At 40.6% G+C, this 10,754-nt stretch overlaps 1 long non-coding RNA gene across 1 annotated transcript in view; it reads left to right on the forward strand.

The window, feature by feature from the left end:
• Nucleotides 1-8,065, forward strand: part of LOC133543465 (uncharacterized) — a 30,713-nt gene extending 22,648 nt beyond the window's left edge. Inside the window, exons 4-5 of the long non-coding RNA XR_009804387.1 lie at nt 7,170-7,247; nt 7,335-8,065. This is a non-coding gene — a long non-coding RNA (uncharacterized LOC133543465). The remainder of the gene's footprint in view (nt 1-7,169; nt 7,248-7,334) is intronic.
• The last annotated feature ends 2,689 nt before the right edge of the window (nt 8,066-10,754 follow it).

Below are 10,754 nucleotides of genomic sequence, written 5' to 3' on the forward strand. Positions count from 1 at the left end.
TACTGAGGTGGCATCTCGAACTGTTACCGGGAGGGCATTCCAGAGTACTGGAGCCCGAACGGAAAACGCTCTATAGCCCGCAGACTTTTTTTGGGCTTTGGGAATCACTAACAAGCCGGAGTCCTTTGAACGCAGATTTCTTGCCGGGACATATGGTACAATACAATCGGCAAGATAGGATGGAGCTAGACCGTGTAGTATTTTATACGTAAGTAGTAAAACCTTAAAGTCACATCTTAAGTGCACAGGAAGCCAGTGCAGGTGAGCCAGTACAGGCGTAATGTGATCAAACTTTCTTGTTCTTGTCAAAAGTCTAGCAGCCGCATTTTGTACCAACTGTAATCTTTTAATGCTAGACATGGGGAGACCCGAAAATAATACGTTACAGTAGTCGAGGCGAGACGTAACAAACGCATGGATAATGATCTCAGCGTCTTTAGTGGACAGAATGGAGCGAATTTTAGCGATATTACGGAGATGAAAGAAGGCCGTTTTAGTAACGCTTTTAATGTGTGCCTCAAAGGAGAGAGTTGGGTCGAAGATAATACCCAGATTCTTTACCGTGTCGCCTTGTTTAATTGTTTGGTTGTCAAATGTTAGAGTTGCATTATTAAATAGAGTTCGGTGTCTAGCAGGACCGATAATCAGCATTTCCGTTTTTTTGGCATTAAGTTGCAAAAAGTTAGCGGACATCCATTGTTTAATTTCATTAAGACACGCCTCCAGCTGACTAGAATCCGGCGTGTTGGTCAGCTTTAGGGGCATGTAGAGTTGGGTGTCATCAGCATAACAGTGAAAGCTAACACCGTATTTGCGTATAATGTCACCTAGCGGCAGCATGTAGATGCTGAAGAGTGCAGGGCCAAGGACCGAACCCTGGGGAACTCCACACGTTACCTTAACGTAGTCCGAGGTCACATTGTTATGGGAGACACACTGCATCCTATCAGTAAGATAAGAGTTAAACCAAGACAGGGCTAAGTCTGACATACCAATTCGTGTTTTGACACGTTCTAATCAAATATATGCCTGATAAGCACTCCACACAAGTCAATAACACCAACAAAGCTCACTTTTGTGTATTCACGCACAGCATAAAATGTTTGGTGGACAAAACGAGACAAATAAGGAGTGGCATGAAACCAATTTTCTGTGGCAGCGTCCGAGACTGTTGTACACGTAAACAAACTACGGTGAGTTCAAGGTTCGCTGAAATTAGGACAAAACGGCGCTCACCAAATACTCTCATCAGTGAAGTATGTTTAATACAAACAGTGGGATTTCTAACAATTTATGTTTGTAGCATGTTTGTCCTACATAGTAAAACTTTTTGCATTTTCACACATCTCTGAAAAGAGAGCCACTAGGGCGGCGCTAAAGAGCTAACTACTTTGTGTTCAAGAAAGTCGCATTCCAGCAAACATTCTCATGTCTCTTATTTTGAAGGAAGGGACTTTTTGCCCTTTGAGCCACAACGGAACAAATTCAACCTGCCCCAGAATTTCAGGAAGAAAAAAAAGCCCAACCTTGCTAACTTCACTGAACACTTTTATACCCAATCTGTGACAATTTAGTGCTTTATTTCTGTCGAATCCGATGTCGAGCTATTCGAAGATCATCCGCAGAGTTCCGCCGTGTACCCAGCATGCCTTGCTGCTGTGTTTAATGAAGCCCTACGAGGAGACGCGTCCACTGAGGTCCAGATGGGAACAAAGTGTACCGCAGTGTGTGTGTGTGTGTGTGTGTGCGCGCGTGTGTGTGCGCGCACATGCAGATGAAGGATGGTTAATAAAATACTCTCCATCTCTCCTCCTCCTTTGCTTAGAACAATGTCTTCTCCCTAGCCTAAGGAGGTCTTCAAGCACACGTGTGGCTTGGCAGAAAATGATGGTGAACCACTGACTTAAAAGGGGTCATGTTATGATTTTTTTTTTCTTTCTTGATGTGGTTTACGTCAGTGTTTTTCAGCCTTTTGTGACGCGAGGCACGTTTTTTTTTTCATTGAAAAAATCCGGAGGCAAACCACCAGCAGAAAACATTAAAAACATTAGACTCAGCAGTAAAAAGTCGTTCTCGCAATTATGAATTCAAACCATAGCCAAGCATGCATCAATATAGCTCTTTTCTCAAAGTAGGTGTACTGTCACCACCTGTCACATCACGCCGTGACTTAGTTTGAGTTTTTTGCTGTTTTTTTGTGTGTAGTGTTTTAGTTCTTGTCTATTGCCTATTTTGTTGTTGATTGTCATGTACGGATGTACTTTGTGGACGCTGTCTGCTGCACACCCTGTAAGTCTTTGCTGTGGTCCAGCATTCTGTTTTTGTTTACTTTGCAACAAGATCAGTTTTACTTTCATTTTGGATAGCCATCCTTGAGCTTCAATGCCTTTTGTTTATTGCTGGTTTTATCACGCCGATGGTTCATGTTTTGTTTTGGTCATGTTACGTTTAGTTTTTCGGACACTCAGTTCTGTTTTGCACTTCCCGGTTTGTTTTCGTCTCCATGCCAACTCATTGATTTTCAACTTGCCCTCAAGTCATGCCCCTGTCCTCAGCCCTCACACCTGTTTGCAATGATCACTGCTAGTATTTAAGCCACAGTTGCCTGATAGTTCAGTCTGGCAACTGTACCTTACCTACAATACCTACTATCCTACCTACCTTACCTTGCCGACCTTCATGCCTTGCCACGCTGTTTGTTGTTTTGACCACGCCACGTGAGTTTTTTTGTATTTATGCTGCAGTGCAAGTTTTTTGGTTTGTTTTGTGCCAAAGTTAGTGTTTTTTGTTCGTTTGTATAGTCATGCCCTTGTGCTGTTTTTGTTTTGAGTATAGTCTAGTTTGTTATCCGCCATTGTGCGCACCCTTTGTTTTCCTGTTTTTGTATTAAAGTGTTTAAATAAATTAAATATGTACTCACACTCTCGTCTGGCTCGTGCCAATCATCCTTTGCGTGGAAGAAGCAATACAAATACAAGTCGATGTGTGACAGGTTTAAGCGTTAGATATATTTTTACCTGCACACTGCCTCCCGCTGTCGTCTGCATATTGTGATCATGACAAACCATGTTCTCGACATATACAGAGCAATTGCTGCCACCTACCGATATGGAAGAGTATAACACGGTTACTCTGCCGATCTCTAGACAGCACCGACACTCAACAATGTGCGGATCATAAATACTGGTTTGCAAAAAATATTTTTAACCCAATTAGGTGAAATTACATAATCTTCCACGGCACACGAGACTGTAACTCACGGTACACCAGTGTGGTTGAAAAACACTGGTCGACGTAACATGTAATGGACGTACTTTTTCATGGATTATATTTTACAGCTGCTTTCTGACCGTCTTCTTAGGATGTGCCGTTTTTTGAGCGGTCTTAATTACATGCCTCCACTTCGACAATGTCTTCTCCCCGTCATTGATGTTCTGGTTTTTAGTGCTACCATGTGGAGTCTACTGACAGGCCCACCGGAAAACATGCCCCTCTTAAAAAGATAAAAAAAATTAAAATGAATACAAGTTATCTTTGCTTCTAATGAGCAAACAAATACGCCAATGGAACAAGTCAAAACTGTCTTGGTAAGATTTTGTGAAATAAATATATTTAAGCTTTAAAAACTCAAAAGTGGTCTTAAAAATTAGTAATTTAAACTAGGGTTGTACGGTATACCGGTGTTAGTATAGTACCGCGATACTAATAAATCATATTCGGTACTATACCGCCTCTGAAAAGTACCTGCCCTCCAAATCCATTAATCAATTTTTACAGTTTGTCCCTCATAATGTAGACAAAATAGTAGAATGGAAAATGACACAATATATTACTGCATACGTTAAATTAGGAGCCTTTGTTTGTTTAGTTACTAATAAAAGACAAGTTGTCTAGTATGTTCATTATTTTATTTAAGGACAAACTTGCAATAAGAAACATATGTTTAATGTAGCGGAAGATTTTTTGTTAAAATTAAGCCATTGATACAATTTTTTGTGGTCCCCTTTATTTAGAAACGTATGGATAAGTACTGAATAGTATCAAAATAATTTTGTTATCGGCACAACACTAATTGAAACTGATTAGTAACTATTCTTACTAATATTGAAGAGTTAGGTGTCTTAGAACAAACTTGTGATGCTCAAAAGTCCTTTTTTTTCCCCTTCAGAAGATCTATTGACTAAAAACAAGTTCTTATGTCACACTGAAAATTTAAATTTTCACGGAATTGGGACTTGTATTAAAGGGGTAACTGCACTTTTTGGAATTTTGCCTATGGTTTACAATCCTTATGAAGAACAACAAAACAAAAGGTTTTTGTTTTTTACTGCATCCTAACATGTAATAATCGGCTCCTTTCGGTAGGTAGCAATGCAGCTAATGGGAGCAACCAATTCTACCTCTAAATCACTTAAAAAATGCATCCAAAAATTTTCAACAAGACTTCATTTACGTTCCGTAACCTGTATAGTAACCAAACTGTAGCAACATACATGTATCTCTTATGTATGACTGCCATCTACTGGTCACACTTATCATTACAACATGTACCAAATAAAATAGCTTTGAGATTGGTAAGCACAACCAAAATTATTCCGAACATTAGGTGCACCGGGTTATAAGGCGCACTGTCGAGTTTTGAGAAAATGAAAGGATTGTAAGTGTCACATGGGGCGCGCATATTGGATGCGCGTTTTGTCACCCCAAGATGCACGAAGACCAGAAGGACAGGAATAGCAGGTAAGAGCTTGGTTTAATATATAAAATAAATAGCACTGGTACAAAAACTGGCAGGAAATAAACAAAAGAAAACGCGTGCCGAACGCACGGGAAGCTAAAGCTAAACTTAGCAGTGAGTGAAGAGTCCAAATGTACGTGCCGAGCACACGGAAGCCAAGGCGAAATTTAGCATGGAATATAGGAATGTCTAGTAAAAGTTGCTTACCGCAAACAAAGGATCCAGGTAGAATGAGGGGAGTATCCATCCATCCATCCATCCATCCATCCATCCATCCATCATCTTCCGCTTATCCGAGGTCGGGTCGCGGGGACAGCAGCCTAAGCAGGGAAGCCCAGACTTCCCTCTCCCCAGCCACTTAGTCTAGCTCTTCCCGAGGCCAGCCGGGAGACATAGTCTTCCCAACGTGTCCTGGGTCTTCCCCGTGGCCTCCTACCGGTTGGACGTGCCCTAAACACCTCTCCAGGGAGGCATTCGGGTGGCATCCTGACCAGATGCCCGAGCCACCTCATCTGGCTCCTCTCGATGTGGAGGAGCAGCAGCTTTACTTTGAGCTCCTCCCGGATGGCAGAAATTCTCACCCTATCTCTAAGGGAGGGCCCCGCCACCCGACGGAGGAAACTTATTTCTGCCCCTTGTACCCGTGATCTTATCCTTTCGGTCATGACCCAAAGCTCATGACCATAGGTGAGGATGGGAACGTAGATCGACCGGTAAATTGACAGCTTTGCCTTCCGGCTCAGCTCCTTCTTCACCACAACGGATCCATACAACGTCCGATGTAGGGGAGTAGACAGGCTTAAAGGGGAACATTATCACAATTTCAAAAGGGTTTAAAATAATAAAAATCAGTTCCCAGTGGCTTGTTGTATTTTTTTGAATTTTTTTTCAAAATTTTACCGGTCCCCGTATAGCCCTAAAAAAAAAAGATTTAAAGTGCTTGATTTTCGCTATTTGTGATGCGACTATCCATTTCCCTGTGACGTCATACAGTGCTGCCGATGTAAACAAACAATGGCAGATACCACAGCAAGATATAGCGACATTAGCTCGGATTCAGACTCGGATTTCAGCGGTTTAAGCGATTCAACAGATTACGCATGTAGTTAAACAGATGGTTGGAGTATGAAAGTATTGAAGAAGAAACTGAAGCTATTGAGCGAATAGCTATTGACGCTATTCATAGCCATAGCATGGCCGAATAGCTGCGTTAGCATCGCCGGTAAAATGTGGGGACCAAACGATCAGGACTTTCGCATCTCTTGACACTGGAGCAACTTAAATCTGTCGATTGGTAAGTGTTTTTTTCGCATTAAATGTGGGTGGAAGAAAACGTAATATAGTTGCAAATGCATCTGCAGGTTATCCATACATCTCTGTGCCATGTCTGCTTTAGCACCGCCGGTAAATAGCATGTTAGCATCGATTAGCGTAGCATGCTGGCATCCATTAGCTGGCAGTCAACATCAACAAAAATCACCTTTGTGATTTAGTTGACTTTATCGTTGCAAATGCATCTGCAGGTTATCCATACATCTCTATGCCATGTCCGCTTTAGCACGGCCGGTAAATAGCATGTTAGCGTCGATTAGCGTAGCATGCTGGCATCGATTAGCTGGCAGTCAACATCAACAAAACTCACCTTTGTGATTTCCTTGACTTTAATGTTGCGAATGCATCTGCAGGTTATCCATACATCTCTGTGCCATGTAAAATGTGGAGACACTTTGGTACATTCAATGGGGGTCTGGCGGCAGACACTTTCGCGTCTTCGGGCCAGTGGTGCAACTTGTATCCCTCCCTGTTAGTGTTGTTACACCCTCCGACAACACACCGACGAGGCATGATGTCTCCAAGGTTCCAAAAAATTGTCGAAAAAACGGAAAATAACAGAGCTGAGACCCGGTGTTTGTAATATGTTGAAAATGAAAATGGCGGCTGTATTACCTCAGAGACGTCACGTTCTGACGTCATCACCACATGAGGGATAAACAGAAAGGCGTATAATTCGCCAAAATTCACCCATTTAGAGTTCGGAAATCGGTAAAAAAAATATATGGTCTTTTTTCTGCACCATCAAGGTATATATTGACACTTACATAGGTCTGGTGATAATGTTCCCTTTTAAATAAGGAAGTAAACAATTACCACAGGTGCGCGTCAAAAAGCAGAGCAGGTGGAACAAAAGCGAAACCATGGTAACGGAACAAACAAGGAAGTGCAAAAACTAAGAATCGGGAGAGTCCAAAACCAAGAATACAAAAGGACTCAAAAACCGAAATCAAAATGTGATCCGGGAAGCGAATCACAACAATAAGTGCAGTGCGCCTTATAGTAATTATTTCCTCTGTGCAGGAATGTCATCTTTTTTGTGGTTCTTTTACAGGAAACACTCTTAATATTTTGCTTTTCTCTGTGTTTTTACCTGCAGGGAAAGTGCAAACACCGTGCTTCCCCTGCTGGCTGGCTGCCCTCGAGCGGAACGTGTTGCGTAAACAAAATTCCACAAGTAAGAAGGCGCCCACATACAAAATGAATGAACGAGAAGGTGAAAAAAAAAATCCAATTCATGCCTCCTTGTTATGTGCTACTCCAGAGGGTTTTTTTTCCGTGCCTGTTTTGGTTCTACGGCTGAAGCTGAGGGGCGTCCCTGAGTGCTTTTGTCATCTGTAAGTGCGTGGACAGCCAGGATGAAGTCCATAAAAAGCGGCGTGAGTCAGAAAATGGAGGTTCGGCAGATGCTCACGTGTGTAATTACAATCAGCGATAGAAATGGTCCGGAACATTCTGTATGAAAAAAAGCCCCTCGAGCTGCCAGTGTTTCCCAGTCAATTACATGTTGACGTGAGGTAAGCCAATAAGAGAGCAGGTTGTTGGTGCAGACCAAACATCAACAATGACAACCTCCCATCCTTCCAAGTCCAACTGTGAGCCCTGACTATTTGTTTTTCTGCCGATCCCTCCCTTGTTCTCTCCCTTCCTCTTCCTTTTGAAGTGCATTTCTTCGTATTATTTCTTGTTTTCCTTTCTTTTCTTGCCCGGATAAAAATGCTAAGGAGATAATTGCCCAGGGATTGTTGTGAAAGCACAAACAAAGCGGGTTTGTCATTCAGTGACAGCGACCTGGGGGGCCCAGCAGGAACTCTGCAGAGATGATATCTCGCTTTAATAATGTCCACCTTCAGGCTATGTCACGCAATCAGTATGCAAAACATTACCGAGTAAGAAAGTGAACAATTCAAGCCCGGAAAGCACACCTAGATGTTGTTTTGTACAATACATAAATCCTTAGTGGATGAATTAAATACAAGAGGGTTAGATTCTAACATTTAGGGCTTAAAATAAAATAAAATAATGAAGTACAAAATGAATTTTTAAAACCAACTGTTAAAAATCAGTACCAATTATAGTAAATACATTAATGCAGGCCCATTAAGCTTTTCAACCTAGCCCGCCGGACATGTTATGAACCGCTGCTGTTGTTTGGGTTTGTGCACTAATTGTAAGTGTATCTTGTGTTTTTTTATGTTGATTTGATAATAATAATAATAAAAAAAAATAAAGTACACATAATCAAATTGCACTTTTAACATGTACGTATTAATAATAATAGAAAACTTTCCGCCACACAGATCACGGCACCCACGCACCACCGCTCTCATGTACACTCTATTGCAGCGGCTATGCAAAAAATTATGTCTGCGTATTCAGGCACTCCATGGGGTTCATATTTTATACATTTTTATTTAGAAATTATTAACCTGAGACACAGAATATGAACTGAATTTATTTTCTAATCAGATGAATCGTTTTCATCAATTTTATCGTTGCTTTCCTACTGTACCTACTACTTTTTTTTTTTTTGGGATAACAATGTATTACAGAACAGTACAGAGAAAGCGAACATTATCCATCATTAATACAGCCTTTAAGAATAGTAGCAACGTGATTACAATACATATATTTAAATAACTGCAAGACTGCCGTCACTATCCATTTGGGGGAGAAAATAGAAAATATATATTATTTTAAAGATAGAATTGTACACGGGTAGGCACTGAGAAAATGTATACAAAAAAAGATAAATATTGCTTTTCAAATCAGCTTTTAAAGAAAAATGTATGGTGTTCTCTAAAATGTGATACGTTTTCTTCCTTTTTTCTTAAATTAAGTTGTTCACAATTATTGATCATTTTATTTTGTACATACAGTTTATTACATTGTAAATTTTTTTTATATTGGCCTGTACTGCATTCTCATTGAATAATAGAACACACAAACGGTATATATTAAAACTACACAGACAAATTAAAGCACTTTTAATATATTGCAATATTACAAACATTAACAAGGTTGAACCATCAACATCATTATTGAAACAAATATTTTTTATTGAAATAAAGTAAGAGACAATATAAATAAATGAATAAACAAATACATGTTTTTTTGTTTTGTTTTTAAATTACCAATGTACTGTATATAAAAATGTGGGCCTGTGTAAAACAAGTTACATTCTTCCGATAAGATAATGGTTTAAAGGCCTACTGAAATTAGATTTTCTTATTTAAACGGGGATAGCAGGTCCATTCTATGTGTCATACATGTGTCATTTCGCGATATTGCCATATTTTTGCTGAAAGGATTTAGTAGAGAACATCGACGATAAAGTTCGCAACTTTTGGTGCTGATAAAAGAGCCTTGCCTGTACCGGAAGTAGCAGACGATATCCGCGTGACGTCACGGGTTGTGGAGCTCCTCACATCTGAACACTGTTTGCAATCATGGCCACCAGCAGCGAGAGCGATTCAGACCGAGAAAGCGACGATATCCCCAATAATTTGAGCGAGGATGAAAGATTTGTGGATGAGGAAAGTCAGAGTGACGGACTAGAAAAAAAAACACTCTAGGGAAGTGGGAGGGATTCAGATGTTATTAGACAAATTTACTAGAATAATTCTGGAAAATCCCTTATCTGCTTATTGTGTTACTAGTGTTTTAGTGAGATTATATGGTCGTACCTGTACAACCTTAAGGTCGGCCCCGCACTTTTCTTCAGCACCAGTCGACAGGTGGTGGCGATGCCCATTTCTGCCCTTCGCAAGGGACCCTCTTCGAAACAGGATCTTTCGAAATGATCGCTGCATAATACACTGTACTTTGTGTGTGTGGTCCAATACAACCATGATCGCTTGACCGCTCTGTTCCATAGCAAAGCTTCACCGTCATCTTTCGGGAATGTAAACAAAGAAACACCGGCTGTGTTTGTGTTGCAAAAGGCGGCCGCAATACACCGCTTCCAACCTACTGCTTTCTTCTTTGATGTCTCCATTGTTCATTTAACAAATTGCAAAAGCTTCAGCAACACAGTCGTCCAGAATACTGTGGAATTTTGCGACGAAAACAGATAACTTAATAGCTGTGCAGGATGCTGGAACAAAATGTCCTCTACGATCCGTGATATCCCGGGCACGTGTCATCATACCGAGACGTTTCAGCAGGATATTTTGGGCAAATTTTAAAATTGCAATTTAGTAAACTAACCCGGCCGTATTGGTATGTGTTGCAATGTTAAGATTTCATCATTGATATATAAACTACCAGACTGCGTGGCCGGTAGTGGTGGGTTTCAGTAGGCCTTTAAAGCAGGGGTCCCCAAACTTTATATATATATATTTCGAGCACAATGATGTCACATTATCGATAGGAAAATGCATTTTTAGACAATATGATTTTCCTGAGTGGCTAGGAGACTCAGAGAGTAGAAAATGGATTAGAGAGGACAGATTGAAAAATGATAACAACAAATAATATATATATATTTTTTTTTCAACTTGGAACTTCCCGTGGTCCGAATTTTGGACGCTGGCGGGCTGGATCCGGCCCGCGGGCCGCAGTTTGGGTAACCCCTGGTTTAAGGGCTTTTTACATTTTACCATTTTCTAATATTATATTAATTACTTAAAATCATTCATTTTTGGTTTCACTTTAAGAAATCGACTCTGGTGTATGACAAATG

The sequence above is a fragment of the Nerophis ophidion genome, linkage group LG26 (genome assembly GCF_033978795.1).
Source record: "Nerophis ophidion isolate RoL-2023_Sa linkage group LG26, RoL_Noph_v1.0, whole genome shotgun sequence".
In the NCBI taxonomy this organism is placed as follows: domain Eukaryota; kingdom Metazoa; phylum Chordata; class Actinopteri; order Syngnathiformes; family Syngnathidae; genus Nerophis; species Nerophis ophidion.